The sequence below is a fragment of the Thermobia domestica genome, chromosome 6 (genome assembly GCF_964235325.1).
Source record: "Thermobia domestica chromosome 6, izTheDome1.hap1.1, whole genome shotgun sequence".
Classification (NCBI taxonomy): domain Eukaryota; kingdom Metazoa; phylum Arthropoda; class Insecta; order Zygentoma; family Lepismatidae; genus Thermobia; species Thermobia domestica.
The window spans coordinates 246255648-246275551 of NC_137459.1; the positions used below are offsets into that span (position 1 = coordinate 246255648).

At 36.1% G+C, this 19904-nt stretch overlaps 1 protein-coding gene across 1 annotated transcript in view; it reads left to right on the forward strand.

Moving 5' to 3' along the window:
• Positions 1 to 18033: 18033 nt before the first annotated feature.
• The window catches only part of LOC145688461 (uncharacterized), a 239993-nt gene continuing 238122 nt past the window's right edge, over positions 18034 to 19904 (forward strand). Inside the window, exon 1 of the mRNA XM_081762724.1 lies at positions 18034 to 18139. The gene's annotated coding sequence lies outside the window, so the exon portion shown is untranslated. The remainder of the gene's footprint in view (positions 18140 to 19904) is intronic.

The following is a 19904-nucleotide window of genomic DNA, read 5'->3' on the forward strand; positions in this document are numbered from 1 at the left end:
GATTCCCAGATATTCATAAGTAAAACTTATATTTTCCAAAACAGCAAATTACGTTAGTAGAGTGCTATTTTTTTCTAAATATAGATCATGATCGGTTTGAAATTATGTTTATTCTGTTGTGTGAGAACGTTTCTCTATAGTTAGAATTGAGGACATCTTCGAAAGTTCCCCTTCGGGAGGATGAACACTAAGAATCATGAAATTATAGGTGTAAACCTGAATGCAGTTTTACCCACTTATCTCAATAGTAATCTATGTAAATGTAAGGTCACTTGACAGGTCCAAATGTAAGATCACTTGACCAAAGGCTTAGATAATGTCCCCACAACCTCCACGATGCGGGGCCACCAATTTCAGGGATGTAAAATATATAGAAAATGTTTAGAAAGTAGAGGCGAATAACTAGGGGCTGCAGCGGGCAGGGGCTGTGTTGCAATAATAGACTATCAAAAACTTCCTGCTCAAGTCCTAAAATTTCACACGGCGTACACCATAGTCTTAAAATTTTCACAGAGTATACGCTAGTCTTAAAAATTTCACAGGTTATATATGCTAGTTTTGAATATAGTACTACACGCCTTGAAGCAGAATGTATGCGCAAATGACTAAGATTGAGCAATACACCTTCGTATACTCTCGACTACACCCCTGAATATATGCTTTTATTTTCTTAGTTTGCTTACATACGTGTGACGAAAATCTGGGAGGAACGCGACCACCCAAGCCCCTCGTTACGACGCCCATGATTAGATGAACCATAGCCGAATACTTCAGGTAGTTTGTCAGGGAGCTTTAAAACTTGCGATATAGAACCAAATCATTCTATTTTAATATCCTATTTAGCGAAAAAAAAGTAATAATAAAAACGTCGATAATGAAGGGTAACATATCACAGAAAGAAGCCTACTGGACGCCCAAAATAGTCTCCCTTACGCTATATTAAAAACGCTTTCAAAGATACCAATCTTAAAAAAAAATAAAAAAAAGAAATCTTTAGTTTAACATCCAACGGTTATGCCATTGATGGCTAAAGGAGACTGATGGAATTGCAAGTGAATGATGGTGAAAGAATAGGTGGAGTGAGAAAACGGGAGGAACGGGAAAATCTCGAGAAAACCCAAGTATACGCTATCGTCCTCCACGACTCACTTGGCCTGGGATTGAACGAGTGACCCCTGGAACCAGAGATTGGCTGTAGCACTGAGCCAACGTGCTCCAATAATACCAATCGTGTTAATCGTTTAATTGCAGTAAATATTTTAGTTTTTAGTTTTCAGTATTGAAATAATAGTTTTGTAACTGGGTACTTGGAAAACGGATAGGATTTCAATTAAAACCAGTTTGTGGGCTGGCCTAGATAGTTGCGATCTACACTTAACGTAATTATCTTAGAATGAGATTTTATTTACAAAATTGACAATTAAACCATTAACACTAGTGATTTATAAGGTGATCCTAATTTAAAATCAATTAAAATTATTGGTCAACTAATAACTGACTTTGATGAAGTGGATTACACTAAGTGTTATCAATTTACGGTGTCTACATTTAATTCATTTAAAAAGTTCGTTATTCAATTCTTCGCCCTCGCGCCTTCGCTTTTCCTCGCCGTCGCGCACCCTCACCCCCGCCATCGAAGCTTGTCCTCTCCCTCGCGCATTCTCACCCTCGCTGCCGAAACTTGTCCTATCCCTCGCGCACCCTCGCCCTCTTCGTTGAAGCTTTTCCTCGCCCTCGCCATCGAAGCTTGTCCTCACCCTCGCCATCGAAGCTTGTCCTCGCCCTCGCGCACCATCGCCCTTGCTGCCGAAACTTGTCCTCGCCCTCGCGCACCCTCGCCCTCTTCGTCGAAGCTTTTCCTCGCCCTCGCGCACCCTCACCCTCGCCATCGAAGCTTGTCCTCGCCCTCGCTGCCGAAACTTGTCCTCGCCCTCGCGCACCCTCACCCTCTTCGTCGAAGCTTTTCCTCGCCCTCGCGCACCCTTACCCTCGCCATCAAAGCTTGTCCTCGCGCACCCTCGCCCTCGCGGCCAAAACTTGTCCTCGCCCTCGCTCTCCCTCGCGTCACTGTGGGCGAGGGAACTTGAGGGTGAGGATGCCCTCGAGAGGGCCACCCTCGCGAGGGTGAACATCTCTGGTTTTGATGTCTTTTCTTGGTCCACGTGTAACCATCACCATCTCTGCGAATGTACACTTATGTCCAAAATTATTGTCGCATGTCTAGAAATATGTTGTTGTAGGAATATAATTGATAACGAATTCGCCCGGTATTTCTTATAATGTTAGTATGTGTATAATCGGCAAAGACATGTATTAGACAAATCTCCATATTGATGGCTGTTTTTAATTCCATCGTATGACTTCCGTAAAAAAATAATTGAATATATATGACGGCACTGACTAATTTATATATCAGAAATTATACGATTACCTCACGTGTTATTTAATTCTGCACATTATTATACTAATACTGCTGTATGTCACTGCCTGGTACCTAATTAATCACTTAATTATTTAATATAATATTTTAATTAATTAAATGACAATAGTATACTGAATCAACTTTACATTTTGGGAGGTAAATGTGCATTCATCCTCATATCAAAGTGCAAATCAACAACAAATGAAACTTTGCTGTTCACATTATACTGTAAAACTAAATGAAAACTGTTGATATCGTCTTGTGTTTGATCTAAAACTAAACTTGAATAGTAACATGTTTAAGTTCAATTTTGACCACCGTTCGTTACTAAAAAACTTAAATATTAGTATTACAAACCAAATAATTTCTTTTAAATTGAGAAATAAAATAAGTTTAGAAGTTTACTAATAAATACATCATCATATATAGAATCGCTAAGTTATTAGCAAAGTATTTCTTTTACTATTGTTGTTATTGTTGGATTATTGTTCAGGGTCCCTTTCAGCAGCAAATCTATACGAAACATGGACTTAGTTTAACGTGGGATTCGAACATGAGCTCCCACCGAGAATCGAACTCGGGTCTTCCGTGCCGGAGACGTGTAAGCTAACCACATAATCAGTAGAGAGGAAACTATTTCTTGCGATTAATAATAATAATAATAATATATATTCATTATTCGAGAAAGAAGGAAGTTAAAATTATGTTTCAATTTCTAATTTCTTAGAAATGTACTGTATTTACACGAGAAAAGGAAAAGTGGTATGAAAGAAGTTATTCTCGCTTTTTTCCACTTTCAGCAAAGAAAAGGAACGCACACTCCAAAGTCCAAATCCTCTCACAGAAGTCGCCTCACAGAAGTCATAAATGTGTCGCTGGAAAGTGCCTCCCTCAGCTGTAAACAATTTTAGTGTTCGCTCAAGTTACCGCAATCTGCTAGGAGAGGAAGAGAACAACGCAATGCTGCTAATCTTCACATTAAGAGAGGAGGAAGTTGAAAAAAAAGTTAATTGAAGAGTTGTAGGAAAATTATAAGGCCTCAAGTCCAATCCTTTATTATCCACCTGACTTCATGCAAATTTTTGTAAGGATTTGTTCATTGGATACTGAGAATTTCGCAAAGAAAAGAAAAAAAATAAAAAAAATTACAATGTTATTGGATAGGGAAAAACTCGACTCAGCGAAGATGTAGTAACCACCTTTATAAATTACTTCTACTGGTTGGGATTGAAGTTGGTTAAAATTCTTTCGAAACTTTAAAACATGTATGCTTAGTTTTAATACTAGAATTTGATTATTTTCTACTTTGCTGTTCTACAAACCAGGGGCACCAGTCCTCTTTGGTAAATGAGATATCCCTCACATGTTTCCCCAAAATTGTAGCTATTGCTACTTTGGTCGGTGGCATTGGCCTATAATCCAAGTCTCTTGAAGGTGATAATGTGATAGAAAACGGCCTATACTGTGAGCGTTTATCTTGCAGATGGTCTGTACACCCCTAATTGCATTAGAGTTAGGGCACGGTTATAGTTCGGAGTCCACGTTAATAGTAAGTTCCGTCCTTCGTAACCACGACGTTGCATAAAGACGCAAAGCACAAATTCAAAACTCAACTATCGACTCGAATATGATTGTCTCGTACAGTGCGTTCAATTTTAAAAGCGGTACGTAAGGTATATCTGAGTCTTGTTTTGTTATTGTTAGGCTTACTCCTCGCTGAAACCCTGGATATTTCCTTGAACAAAGTATTCGTGTATTAGTTGTACTTATCTTAAATATGTTCGAAGATCACAATGTCGAATAATATTAATCGTTTTCGATTATTTTTACATGTCACTATTTCACCCTCCCCTTTTAGGGGTGCTCATGAAGACTGAGCTTGGACTTAAATGGTATTGGGGGTGTCATTATTCATCACAGCGACCCCTAAAACTATTAATTTGACACCAATATCGCTCGTTTTCGATCATTTTATGTTATCCCTCCTACCCACCGTAGGTGTGCTAGGGGCTCTTAAATTCAGTGGGAGCTGAGCTTGAACTTGGAGCGGGATCGGAACTGTCACCAAAGTACTTACGTACTCCGAAAACTGTCGATTCAACACTAATGTCGGTCACTTTCTCATTTTTATATCTTCCCCCTCCCCCTAGAAGTGTTTTATCTCCACGTTACTGTTTTCGAGATGTACGAAGCTTCAACAATCAAGCTCGGTTGAAATTGTTCCACAGGAACACAATTATATATACAAAATTATATATCAGTCTTTTTTTTTAAAAATCCTTTGTATTTAATGAGTTCTGATTTTTGTTCTAATAAGAAATTATTCACTGATGTTCCTTTCAATAAATGACGATGATACATATGAATATGGTATGATAGATATAGATATATCTATCTATCTATCTATCTATCTATCTATCTATATATATATATATATATATATATATATATATATATATATACAGGGTGTCCATAAGGTCCGTTACCACCCCATATATCTTCGAAACGACTGCGAATAAGACAAAACGCAAAACCACGTCCGTCATTATTATGAGGGGCTTGAATTTTGAGCTATAAAAGTTCCATCTCAGACACCCTCATGTAAGGGTACGTATCGTTGTAAAAGTTCCACCCCAGACCCCTGAAATAGTGGTACGAGTGTCAGCTTCTTCACACTGCGGTAGTACTGATCCCTTTTTGTGGTGTCGATATTTTCGCAACTCTTTATTCCCACGTTTGACATAACCATTTTGTAAAACCTTACTCTCATGACAATACAATATAACAGCAAAATGGGCCTCCGTATCCCAAACTAGGGGCGACATGCACAGAAACAGTAACTCGACATTTTCTCGTTTTACAAACGTATTTACGATTAGGGGTGCGCACGAGTCGAGTCGAGATTTAAACATGTCTCGACTCGTCTCGAGAAAATGTTATTTCAACTCGAAAATATGCTTGTCTCGACTTGACTCGAATTCGACTCAAGATGTCTCGAAATTCGAGTCGAGACAAAATATACGAGTTAAAATATACGCACACATCAGCCAGAACATTACGACTACCTACCTAATTGTCAATATGTCTACCTTGGGCACGGATAACAATGGCGATGCGTTTTGGCATGGACGCAATGATACTTTGTAAGTCGCTGGTGAGAGGTGGCACCACATGTGCAAACACAGGTCACCTAATTTCCATAAATTCCAGAGAGGAGGCGATACGCTCTGACGTCACGTTCAATCACATCCCAGATATGTTCGATTTGGTTCAGATCCGGTGAGTTGGGGGCCAACACATCACTGAACTCGCCCCTGTGTTCCTCGAACCACTCCATCACACTCCTGGCCTTGTGACATGGTGCATTATCGTGTCGAAAAATGCCACTACCGTTGGGAAACATGGTCGTCATGAAGGGGTGTACGTAATCTGCAAGCAGTGTGCTATACGCCTCAGCCGTCATGGTGCCGTCGAGCTCTACTAGACACTCGGATGCATAAGCGTAACCTTGGCCCATATGGTTGGGGAGGGCAAAACATATATATAATTCTCAACCTTTGTCGACCCACTGCTGGATGAAAGCCTCTCCTATGGTTTTTCACACTTATCTATTTTGGCAGTTCGTTTCCACATTACTTCACACTGCTTCCTAATTTCGTCACACCATATTGTATTACAAAGTTTTCAGGATCGTTTTCATTCCCTTAGGATCCAATCAAGGATTGCTTTTGTCCATCAATCGTCAGTGCTTCTTGCGATATTGCCAGCTCTCTGCCACTAGCGTCCTTTTATTTTCTCGATGATATCAGTCACTCCTGTCATCTTTCTGATCCATGTATTTCTTTTGAGTTGTGTGTGCTCTCTCGCTATGGAATTTTAAGAAAGAGCATTATACATTAACAATTGATCACAGAAAGTTGTGAATTCAACCAGGTGTAGATTTTAATTCCTACTTTAGATTCGGAGCAGCAACATATTTCAAATTATTGCCTTTGGTATAAATATCGATTATCAGGTTTGAATTTGCGGTGACAGCTGCATGGCGTGTGCGTGAACTGCGATTCTTCTTCTCTTTCATTATTAAGAGACAGCTAGTTATTTATTGACTGTAAGATTCACAAGCTGTAATTAGAAGTATATAATATATGTGATCAAAAGTATCCAGACACCTGGCTGAAAATGACTTACAAGTTCGTGGCGCCCTCCATCAGTACTGCTGGAATTCAATATGGTGTTGGCCCACCGTAGCCTTGATGACAGTTTCTACTCTCACAGGCATATTTCCAATCAGGTGCTGAAAGGTTTCTTGGAGAATGGCAGCCCATTCTTCACGGACTGCTGAACTGAGAAGAGGTATCGATGTTGGTTGGTGAGGCCTAGCACGAAGTCGGCGTTCCAAAACATCCCAAAGCAGTTCTACAGGATTCAAGTCAGAACTCCATTACAGTCAGGCCAGTCCATTACAGGGATGTTATGGTCGTGTAACCACTCCGCCACAGGCTGTGCAGTATGAACAGGTGCTCGATCGTGTTGAAAGATGCAATCGCCATCCCCGAATTGCACTTCAACAGTGGGAAGCAAGAAGGTGCTTAAAACATCAATGTAGGCCTGCGCTGTAAGCCCTTCAAGAAAAACACAACCACACCTTAACACCACCACCTCCGAATTTTACTGTTGGCATTACACACGCTGACAGATGATGTTCACCGGGCATCCGCCATACCCACACCTTGCGATCAGGTCGCCACATTGTGTACCGTGATAAGTTACTCCACACAACGTTTTTCCACTGTTCAGTCGTCCAATGTTTACGCTCCTTACACTAAGCGATGCGTCGTTTGGCATTTACCTGCGTGATGTGTGGCTTATAAACAGCCGCTCGACCATGAAATCCAAGTTTTCTTACCTCACGCCTAACTGCCATAGTACTTGGAGTTGATTCTGATGCTGTTTGGAATTCCTGTGTGATGGTCTGGATAGTTGTCTGCCTATTACACTTTACGACCCTCTTCAAATGTCGGCGGTCTCTGTCAGTCAACAGACGAGGTTGGCCTGTACGCTTTTGTGCTGTACGTGTCCCTTCACGTTTCAACTTCACTATCACATCAGACACGGTGGACGTAGGGATGTTTAGGAGGGTGGAAATCTCGCGTACAGACTTTTGACACAAGTGACACTCAATCATCTGACCACGTTCGAAGTCCGTGAGTACGCGGGGCGACACATTCTGCTTTCTCACGATGTCTAATGACTACTGAGGTTGCTGATAATGAGTATCTGGCAGTAGGTGGCAGCACAATGCACCTAATATGAAAAACGTATATTTTTGGGTGTGTCCAGATACTTTTGATCACATAGTGTACATTGCTCACTAGTGCACGTGTAAACTTTCCTTAGTTTCGACGAAAATATATTCACAAATCTCCACTTGGGCAGGTAATCTTCGACCTTAAATTGTCAGTTTATGAAACCAACCATAGATTTGCTTCTAACGGTTTAACCAAATATTTAGCACCGTAGTTTCGAGAAACCCTCTCTGATTTTTGGATCGCCATTGTGTAGTTGGAGTGTGGGAATGATATACAAGTCAGGCAGATATCCAGCCTAACTTTACGTCAGTTTTTGCAGATGAGACCTAAAATTAAAACATTTCCTCTGTGCTAAAAATGGTTTTAGCAATAGCCGGAACGCCTTTCCCTATAATTATTTGGCGGAACACAATGACGCAGAACGAAAAGTTCTAGATTAGTTCTAATATGGTGCGTTAATAGGATATTAATCTGCTTAAAAATATGACATTAATAAACTGAAAAGACTACAAATTTGCAGCGAGACAAGTACAGCACAGGAACTGAATTCGGGCACCACATTGACTTACTGGAGTGTAGGACTAATGCGTTCCGGCCCATTTTAAGCCCCTCTTAGTAAATCTTTCCCTGATCTTTGCCTAATCTCTCACATTGACCTGAGCCTTAAATGTTGTTAAGGAATTACCTAGAACAACCTATCAGCACAATGTCTACATATTCGTTTACCCCAGCTCATTAATAGTGTTTCTTTCAGAAAAAATCTCCAAAGAAGGTATTTTAAAAGTAAGGAGGGATATTATAGTTAAGCATATGTTTCTTGATATCCCGATTTTCTCTGAAAATTTGCCTGAAGAGTATTTTGCACTTCAGTGTGTGTGTGTGGAGGGGGAAGCATGGGCTCACCCTCTGAAAGAAATACTGCTTATCAATAATACAAGGAAATCACAATATTAGGAAATCGAAATATTAGCCAGTAAATATCACATTTATAATTTTGTTTTAATAAGTTAATATATCACTTACCGCTAAATGTAATGATATGGAAACTGGACTTGAACTATTAATGGAGCTGCAGCCGCCTTCCTCGAAGTGTTGCTTCTGAATCAAATTTGTCGATAAGCTGAGAAACTTTAATGTCGTAAGACCTTTCTATGCACAACGCAGCTAAACTTTGAAGTCTTCCTGACCCATAGTGCTACGAACGTATGGTTTTAGCCGTCTCAGGCACGAAAAGGAACGTTCACTGGTTGCGGAACTTACAGGAACGATTAGAAAAATCTTATAAACTTGGTTCAGTTTGGGAAGCATTCATAAAGGCTCAATTTTGAAAAACAAATTTAGACGCGATGAATAATCATTTTCAGTCTGTCCCTCTGCACACAAATTGAAGAAAACTGCTAACTCTGAAGTCAGCTCAAATTTGGGGATTTTGTAGGTATTGCTGACAATTGTGATACTTTCTGCTGATGGTTTGTGTTGATTCAACACATCGTGGAGGGAATGAAGAACCTGCATATCATTTTCTTTGAACTTATTGCTAATATTTGCCACAAGGATGTCAATAACGGGATAATACACCTGACGTCTGTAATATTCAGCTGCTGTCTCACACTCGGAAGAAGTATCACCAGCATCCAATGCTAGCGGGATTCGTCTTCGTGGAACGTTCGGTGCACTGCATCTCATGGGTTCTGCAATTTCTTCTGTTTCTGACCATAGCGTATTGAAACTTTTCTAAGTCCGGAAGGACTGAAGGCTGCAGATAATGCTTTGCAACAAATTTTTCACAGTAGAAAAGTTGGCACGTGTATTCTGTATGTGCATGGCAGCGACTTCGTGTATTCAAGAACACGTCTCATCAGTTTTAAGACAATACAGAAGTAAAAAGTCATGAAGATATCTTAACAGGGAATGCCCATCTGGACCGTAAATTTGATAGTGATCTATTTCCTCTAAAGTTTCAAGTACAGGTCCAAAATGTTCTAATACTGGACGAATAGCTTCCAATTTACAGTTTCATCTAGTGTCGCTCAAAGATTTTAATGTTACAAAATGCTTTAAGTTTTCTCTTTTACGTTGAATATTTCCACAAATAGCGTGCCTTTCTGGCGACGATTCTATGAATGAATGCAAACGACTGAGAATACCAAACATGTTTCGAATCAGAAACACTTCTCCACACACATCAACAATGCATAAATTCAAAATGTGAGTGTAACAATGAATATAAATGGTGTGGAGTGCTGGGGAGAAAAAAGAAATTTTCGTATTGAAATTATATGAAAAATCCCTCTTTTACTACCCCTTTACCTACAGGAATGTTGTATCATTTAAAGAAAACTTAATGATATGCCAAATAAAATAACAGGAACTAATGAAATTTAAGTAAAAGTTGGTAGAGCCAAAATAAAAAAAAAACAATATAATTTTTACAATGCTGTTTTTGTAAGTGGGAGTTTTTTTTATTTAAAGTTTTGTAGCCCCTTTTGGACTTTTCTTAATATGTGGACTTATGCATCAATTATTTGCTACCTTAGTTTATCAAAGAATAGGTGTGTGTGATTACCTCACTAGTTTTGAACATCTGATATTGAAAAACATAGAATCCAGCAAACCTGCAAGAAACAAACAAATTATTCTGGTACTTACCATACCAGCCGAAATTCTGTTAGGGAAGGTGGTAACTCCATGTTGTTTAATAAACACTTTTATTTTTAACACAACAATTCATCACTTAAATCAAAGCACTCAATTTATATCAATATACCATATGCACACCGTTGAACCGAAAGAATTATTTTGATTTTTTTATCACTAGTTTACACTTAGTAACATATATTTATATCCAGTGCACAATTCATTTTCTTTAATTCTCAGGTAAGTATGTTTGTTCCCCCACAGCGTTTTATCCCGATTCTGGTGTTTCTTCTTTTTTGCTACTAATTTTTTCTTAGAACGGTTTTTGTAGCATCCAGGCGTATATCAAGTCCTTGGTGCCTGATTATAACTTTAATGCCACTACTTTCAACCATTTGAAACTTTGTTTTAATTGCAGTTTTTTAAATATAATTTTCTTAGTTGTTTGTTGCTGCATACGCAAGATGTTTTATTTTGTTTACAGCATTGTTAGTTTGGATTTCAAAATCCATAAGGTTTGAATTAAAATTGTTTTGAACATTCAAACAGTTTATTTAACTTATTTTAAACACTAATAATGCAACTTTTCGTGTTTAATTAAACTCAACTTAAATATAGATATATTCACCTCTCGTTAATTACAACTAGCTTTGGTGAATTTATAGTGTTCATGCTGAAACAACTATTGTTACACGAGCAGCAACTGCACAGACTTGATCTAACCAACTGCCTTGTTTTTGGATTTTCGGTTTTGTAAAAGGGGTTTGACGCACAAGTTGTTTTGCATTAGTGCTACTGCCTTTTTAATAGAGATAACCTTTTTTATTCTGTATCTACCTGCTAACGAAACTTTGGAAGGAAGTTTGCCTATTTTTATTTACATTGACTTTATACTTAAATAGTTTACTCATTATAGATTGTTACCTCGTTTCGAATTAAATATTAAAATCTACATGCTTTGGCCTTTCATTACATACCAAATATCTTATAGTCTCATATTATTATAACCTTTACATTTTATATTTAAAATAGGCCGGTTAATATTTTTCTCACCACCTGTCATTTTCTTTTTTTATATTTGTTTAGTCACTGGTGCCCTCCAGCGGAAAGAATTCAAAACATCGCTGACAACCATAATATTTCGGAGTTTTCTGCTTCCGGGTGACAATTTTATAAATTATTAATTATAGAATGAAATTAAACATAGAACTACTTTACTTACAAGTATATACATATCTTTGATACGATATATGTATGTAGTATAGAGTTGTCATCCTTTATTAACTTTACTTGAATAATTTTTTTAGGGTAAGGATTACCAGTCCCTGTGTGTTCCCAGCAGAAAGCCAAAACTCCACCTACTCCAATACCAGATAGTACTTTTTTCCTCTCTTTTGCGGCTGAAATAAAGTTTTATGATACGACATACGGAAGGACGGAAGAGGTAAACAAACAATAAGGGTACGCGTAGCTTTCCAAGACATAATTTACTTTTAAACAATAATTCTTACATATTTTAATTATGATTATTATTTGATATAATAAACTGCTTCATTTGGTAAACCTGGAACGAATTCACAGTCTGTTTTGATAGATTCGCTACGCCAGCTAGAATTTTTGCGAAATCGGTAGCTATCTCTTGGATTTTACACGTCTTTGTCCTTTTGTTTTGATATATATGTGTTAAATTTTGACAATGGATAAATATCCGCCTTTTTTTTCACCTTTTCGGTAGTGTTACAAGTCAGGTTTTATAGTTTTTAAGTTGTATATAGTATTTTTATAGCTGCTTAACAGAAAGAAAATAGTAATTTTTGTTTCAACTCACAATATAGTTGGCAAGGCTGACCAAGCATAGGTGACTGACCTTTCGAGCGTAGTTTTCTTTTACAAGCCTGACCAAAAAAAAATCTTTAACTCACTAGAGTCAATTTCTCTATATACGAAATCTAATATCTGTTACATCCTCGATATAAAACTTGAATATTATGAATCCTTATGAAATAAAAATAAATACGATTCTAAGTTAATCAATAATATATGAAACTAAAGAAAAATATTTCCATTTTGATATGCAAATTAATGAAGTATGAATATACTACTATATAAAATTTTTAAATACAAATAATAAAGACTGCGTGTTACATTTCCCCCCTTTTAGTTATATATTAATGGACAGAACAATTAATATATTACTCACAGAAACAATACTTAAGAAAGATAATAACTATATAACGACTAATTGACAAATTAATATTCCTAAGTTATTTTTAATAAAATTTGTAATTTGAATTTTATTTTGTATCTGATTTTTGTACTTAAGTGGAAAAGGATACATTTTTGATTTTATTGGTGTAGAATCTGTAAGCTTTATCTTATGTTCATAGTTTTAAATTGTTTTTGGCTTTTGGTAAAAAATGTTTGTGTGTTTTATTAGCAAGGACACTAATTTTCCCCTTTGTATGTCACTGAGATCTTTATAGTTATTTATGTTTGTAAATTTTTTTCAGTGACCTTTGGGTTATTTTCTCCCATTTTCCGGGAGACAACACTCTTACAGTTCCGTGGGAGTTGGGAATACCCTTTTACCCAACTGCAGTGTGGGGTTACTTTTAACTAAACTTGCCTTTGAATCCCACAATCCTACCTTAGGGAACTGTATACTTTTTTACATTTTTTCCTATCTCACTTCTTTTCACTTAACTTACTAATAATGCCACTTTGTAATGATTTCTCTACTCCTACCTCACTTTTTCCACTTAACTCACTATACTAATAATGCCACTTTGTAATGATTTCTCTACTCCTACCTCACTTTTTTCACTTAACTCACTATACTAATAATGCCATTTTGTAATGATTTCTCCTACCTCACTTTTTTCACTTAACTCACTAATAATGCCACTTTAATGATTCCTCTAATTCTCTAAGAACTAAATCGTCACTTGATATTTTTTGATTTGTAAAGTTAACTTCAACAGAGTGGTTTTTTTGTAATATTAACAGCGCTCTTGAATAATCTAAAATAGCAGCGGATTCTACTAAAAATTGGGATCCTAATATCACATTTTTATTTAATCATTTTACAATGATGCCAGCTGTATAATAAGTTCTCCCCTGTAGAATAACCTTAAGAAGAGATTGACCTTTGACCGTGGCTGGGGGGCCGCGGTGGCTCAGTGGTAGACCTTTCACCTCTGGTGCTTGGGGTCCCGGGTTTGAATCCAGCCCCCGCCAAGTGAACTTTGTGGTGGACAAACACCGTGTGCGTGGGTTTTCTCGGGGTTGTCCCGTTTCCTCCCACTTTCTTCATTCCACCATTTCATTCATTTCTCATAATCACCGTCTCCTTTAGCCTAACCGGCATAAGCGTGGGACGTAAAACTCAAAAATTTCATTTTTCATTTCATTTTTGACCGTGGCTATTTTTTTTTGCCGAAGGCTGAAGTAACTTTTATGTTATTTGCTTTTAAAAATGGTGGTTGTGTTTGGCTACCTAGTATTGTTTTAAATAAATTGTTATTTATTGCTGATATGCTTGTTCCAGAATTTAACAATGCGTTTACAGATTGAGCATAAATATTTATATTTATCTCTGGTAAAACTACTACATTTCTTTTGTACAACTGGGTAGTTTTTTTTTATTTAGAAGATTATTAAAAATTCCATTTGCCTCATTAAATGTTTTCCTCTCTAATTTTACCTTTCTACCGTCTTTCAATAGCAATGAAATAATGTTTCTAGTATTACCTTTAAAATTTTTAGTAATGTTTATTTTTCACATTTTACACATTTATTTTCATTATTCTTAATATTTTTAACATATGTTTTATTATTGTCTGCCAACTCAGGACTATTGTTTGCGAGCACACACAGGGTTTTATTTGTCTGTTGGATATCAGAGGTTTTATTTACAAGTACCACATCCAACTTCTTCGCTGTATGTCCTGGAAAGCATCAGTTGTTATAGTGAGGACCACCTGTTACACTGGGTGCATTTTGGTTAGTATGGTAATCTTGTTCTTCGCTATTATGATAGGTTTTTAGCAGTTGTATTTGTTACTCCGGAATGTAGTTGTTTTGATTTTTATTTTCATTTCGTGTACTGTTGTTATTTCCCCTTCTAGAGCCGTGCGGTCCCTTGTGGTTTTGTTGATTTTTAGATGAAGGGTAGCGCTCATTATGAGGTGATTGACCTCTTTTCCTTTTCCCGTTATGACCTGAATTTGGGTTTTTATTACTGTTGCCTTTATTGTTTCTTTGTTGCTGTCCTCGTATATAAGGGACATTTCTTTTATTATTCCTACGAAGATGTGTGTCTACCCTCTCAGAGGACACTTGCAACGTATTCATATTTTTACGAGGAGGAAATCTATTTCGGTTGTAATGAGTTGCCTGTACTTTGTTTACAATTGCGAGTAAACCTGTAAGAGATTGGTTTTGAGGCCACTAAGGTTTTAAATATATATACTGGAAGTTTTTTTCGGTAAGAGTTTTAATAAGCAGGATTTGTATACAGGAGGATTCAAAATTGAATTTTGATGTAGAATGTTCAACAAAAAGTCATAAAGATGTTTATGGACCTTATTGTTGGATTAAACTGTTAACAAATTAGCTTTCAGTGTAGCCAATCGTTCTTGACTTAAGTAGGTTTCCCTAAATTTAATTACAAATTCTTCATACGTAACAATTTTCTGATGCATGACTTTGAACCACGAAAGTCCTGGCCCTTTTAACGTTCTACTAATGAATGAAAAACATGCTTCATTAGGTACACCTGTTAGTGCGAAGTAATTGTCTAAGTCTAGCAAAAAGTTATACGTTTGTGCTTTGTCCTCTGTACACTGATAATTTGGTAGGCTTAGATCGCGATGATTAAAAGGATTCATGACTGTTGACAACTGTGCTGTCTGATTATCGAGTGGCGAAACAGAGGATGCAGGTGGTACTATGCTTGGCGAAATTGTTTTGTTAGGAATAGTACGCGAACATGAGGCCATAACTTGTCTTGGTGGAATGCTAGTGTGTTAGGAGACTTCTACGCGATTTGACTCAATGATATTTAGTCTGACAGAAATCATTCTACTTCTACTTCTACTATTCTGTCTATGACTTCTACTTTTCCTGTTATTTTCGAATCTACACTCTCGATAGTGTTTCTTAATTCATCTGTTACATTTGCGTGTACAGAAATTGTCACTTAATTTTGTCTCTACTTCTGCCCGATTTCTTTTAACATGACCTTGCTCTTCTAAAGATCCTATCTTATTTCCCAGATCATTTCTAACTTTTAAATTTCTAGCTGTCTAGATTAAATTTTCAGAAACTTGGTTTACTGTTACATTTAATTGTTGTACGGTGTTTTCTATATCGTTATGTAGTTGTTGCTCTGTGCTTTGTAATGACCTACTTAGCCTAGATTCAAGCTTTTTCTGTGAATGTTTTAAATCCCCTTTTGTATTTCTCAGCTCTTCATTTGTATCTTTTAGCTTACTAGACAATACACTAATTTTGCTATTTACCTCCTGGTGAGTTTGTGCTAGTTTAGAGCCTAACTTTTGCACCTTTTCTATTTTTGTTTTTAGTTCACGCTGTAACTTTTGTTGGGATTTATTTATCCTACTGTTTAATTTTTGCTGGGATTTATTAATTTTGTTATTTAATTCTTGCTGCATTTGCATCAAGAATTGCAACACTGGATCTGATGAATTCCTAGTTGTGTGTCCTATTTTATCTGTTTTGTTATCTACTTCTATGTTTTCGTCTCTTACTTGAATTCCATTTCCCTGATTTCCTACTTTTAAGAATGACATACTTTGTGCTTGTTTTAAATCTCTAAGCTTTTCATTTATCTTTTTGCTTTTCAGCCTAGTCAATACCATCAATTCTAATTATTCTAATGAATTTACTAATAAAAAGGAAAGAATCTCTATTTTTTTAAATCTAAACGTTATTTTTATAAAATTATCTCACCCCTTGAACTCTACAACTTTTCAAGTATTATATGTAAACACATTTTTTACGCATATTTCACTTTTATATCAATTATGTTTTGGAAAACATTTGGGACAAAATAAATTCAAGTCTGTAGAGCCAAAATAAAAAAAAAATCTTAATATAATTTTTATAAGGCAATTCCTGTAAGTGTGAGTTCCTTATTTAAAGTCCTGTAGCCCCTTTCGGACTTCTTTGATACGTGCACTTGTGCATCAATTATTTCCTACTTTAGTTTATCAAAGAATAGGTGTGTGATTACCTTAATAGTTTTGAACATCTGATATTGAAAAACATGGAATCCAGCAAATCTGCAAGAAACAAACAAATTATTCTGGTACTTACCATACCAGCCAAAGTCCTGTTAGGGAAGGTGGTAACTCCATGTTGTTTAATAAACACTTTTATTTTTAACACAACAATTCATCACTTAAATCAAAGCACTCAATTTATATCAATATACCATATGCACACCGTTGAACCGAAAGAATTATTTTGATTTTTTTATCACTAGTTTACACTTAGTAACATATATTTATATCCAGTGCACAATTCATTTTCTTTAATTCTCAGGTAAGTATGTTTGTTCCCCCACAGCGTTTTATCCCGATTCTGGTGTTTCTTCTTTTTTGCTACTAATTTTTTTCTTAGAACGGTTTTTGTAGCATCCAGGCGTATATCAAGTCCTTGGTGCCTGATTATAACTTTAATGCCACTACTTTCAATCATTTGAAACTTTGTTTTAATTGCAGTTTTTTAAATATAATTTTCTTAGTTGTTTGTTGCTGCATACCCAAGATGTTTTATTTTGTTTACAGCATTGTTAGTTTGGATTTCAGAATCCATAAGGTTTGAATTAAAATTGTTTTGAACATTCAAACAGTTTATTTAACTTATTTTAAACACTAATAATGCAACTTTTCGTGTTTAATTAAACTCAACTTAAATATAGATATATTCACCTCTCGTTAATTACAACTAGCTTTAGTGAATTTATAGTGTTCATGCTGAAACAACTATTGTTACACGAGCAGCAACTGCACAGACTTGATTTAACCAACTGCCTTGTTTTTGGATTTTCGGTTTTGTAAAAGGGGTTTGACGCACAAGTTGTGTTTTGCATTACTGCTACTGCCTTTTTAATAGAGAGAACCTTTTTTATTGTGTATCTACCTGCTAACGAAACTTTGGGAGGAAGTTTGCCTATTTTTTATTTACATTGACTTTATACTTAAATAGTTTACTCATTATAGATTTTTACCTCGTTTCGAATTAAATATTAAAATCTGCATACTTTGGCCTTTCATTACATACCAAATATCTTATAGTGTCATATTATAACCTTTACATTTTATATTTAAAATAGGCCGGTTAATATTTTTCTCACCACCTGTCATTTTCTTTTTTATATTTGTTTAGTCACTGGTGCCCTCTAGCGGAAAGAATTCAAAACACCGCTGACAACCATAATATTTCGGAGTTTTCTGCTTCCGGGTGACAATTTTATAAATTATTAATTATAGAATGTAATTAAACATAGAACTACTTTACTTACAAGTATATACATATCTTTGATACGATATATGTATGTGGTATAGAGTTGTCATCCTTTATTAACTTTACTTGAATCAATTTTTTAGGATAAGGATTACCAGTCCCTGTCTGATCCCAGCAGAAAGCCAAAACTCCACCTACTCCAATACCAGATAGTACTTTTTTCCTCTCTTTTGCGGCTGAAATAAAGTTTTATGATACGACATACGGAAGGACGGAAGAGGTAAACAAACAATAAGGGTACGCGTAGCTTTCCAAGACATAATTTACTTTTAAACAATAATTCTTACATATTTTAATTATGATTATTATTTGATATTACGAACTGCTTGATTTGGTAAACCTGGAACTAATTCACAGTCAGCTTTGATAGATTCGCTACGCCAGCTAGAATTTTTGCGAAATCGGTAGCTATCTCTTGTCTACACGTCTTTGTCCTTTTGTTTTGATATATATGTGTTAAATTTTGACAATGGATAAATATCCATCTTTTTTCACCTTTTCGGTAGTGTTACAAGTCAGGTTTTATAGTTTTTAAAATTCTATATAGTATTTTTATAGCGGCTTAACAGAAATAAAGCAGTAATTTTTAGTTTCAACTCACAATATAGTTGGCAAGGCTGACCAAGCATAGGTGACTGACCTTTCGAGCGTAGTTTTCTTTTACAAGCCTGACCAAAAAAAAAAAAAAAAAAAAATCTTTAACTCACTAGAGTCAATTTCTCTATATACGAAATCTAATATCTGTTACATCCTCGATATAAAACTTGAATATTATGAATCCTTATGAAATAAAAATAAATACGATTCTGAGTTAATCAATAATATGAATAATATATGAAACTAAAGAAAACGATTTCCATTTTGATATGTAAATTAATGAAAAAGTATAAATATACTATTATATAAATTTTTTAAATACAAATAAGGACTGCATGTTACATTGGCTAAATCGTTTACGTACCTGATCCTCTTTGCAATGCGAGTACTGACCACGCATAGCGGCTGCACAATCGTAAGATTCTCTTCGGATCAGGACGTACGCAGGTGTGGGTCGTCGGGGGCCGGATTCCCTCCCCCCGAAATTTCGACTTTTTTTGTAAATTTAATCGAATTTTAGGGTCAATTTTAGGAATTTTTGTATAAAATACTTTCATATTGAGTTTGGACCACCTCGAAGTAAATTCTTGCGTACGCTACTGTCTCGGATGTTATCTACGCTCAGACCTAGTGATATTAACACATTTGTTAACACTTTGGACAATCTTTCGCCGTGTTTTTTTTCTGTCTTGGAAAACCCGATAAAACTTTCGTGAACGTTTAATGTTTCATCACAGTATCTCAAAACAATTGATACTTGTTCATGTTGCTTCAAATCTTGAGTTTCATCCATGATGACACTGTATATACCTGCAGTCTTCACACGAGCAATTATTTTTCCCAGCACATACTCACACACTAAATCTAGAAATTGATTTTGGTATCCGGGACTAACGTATCTAAAAGTTTTCTCTTTGTTAACATAGTACCGAAAAATCACGTCATTGTCGTTGGGTTTTCGCAGTAAGAGTTCTAGTCAATTACCTTTATTTTCACTTTCGTTTTTTCTCTATGACCTCTAAGAGGAACACATTGGCGAGCAAAATACAGAATACTATCTAGAAATGCTTCCAAATATATTCTGTTGTCGTTAACTATTTGGTTCGTCTCCACTCAGATCGGAACCGGCGGCCATTTTTATTGGGGTTTGTTTTCAATTGCTGTTGAAAGGGACCTAGACCTACTGCCAGAAATGTCTTTGCCTTTTCACAACTTTTGACTGGATCACGATCTTCTGAAACTTCATCTTGTGACACTGTTTTCACACTAGCACTTGAATTCTTATCTTCTGAAACTCAAGAAGTAGATTGTTTAGTCGCTATGTCATTATCTCCGCTGGCCGTCAATATTGCTAAGTTTAAGCTTCTTACTAAAATGTTCCAAGAAAG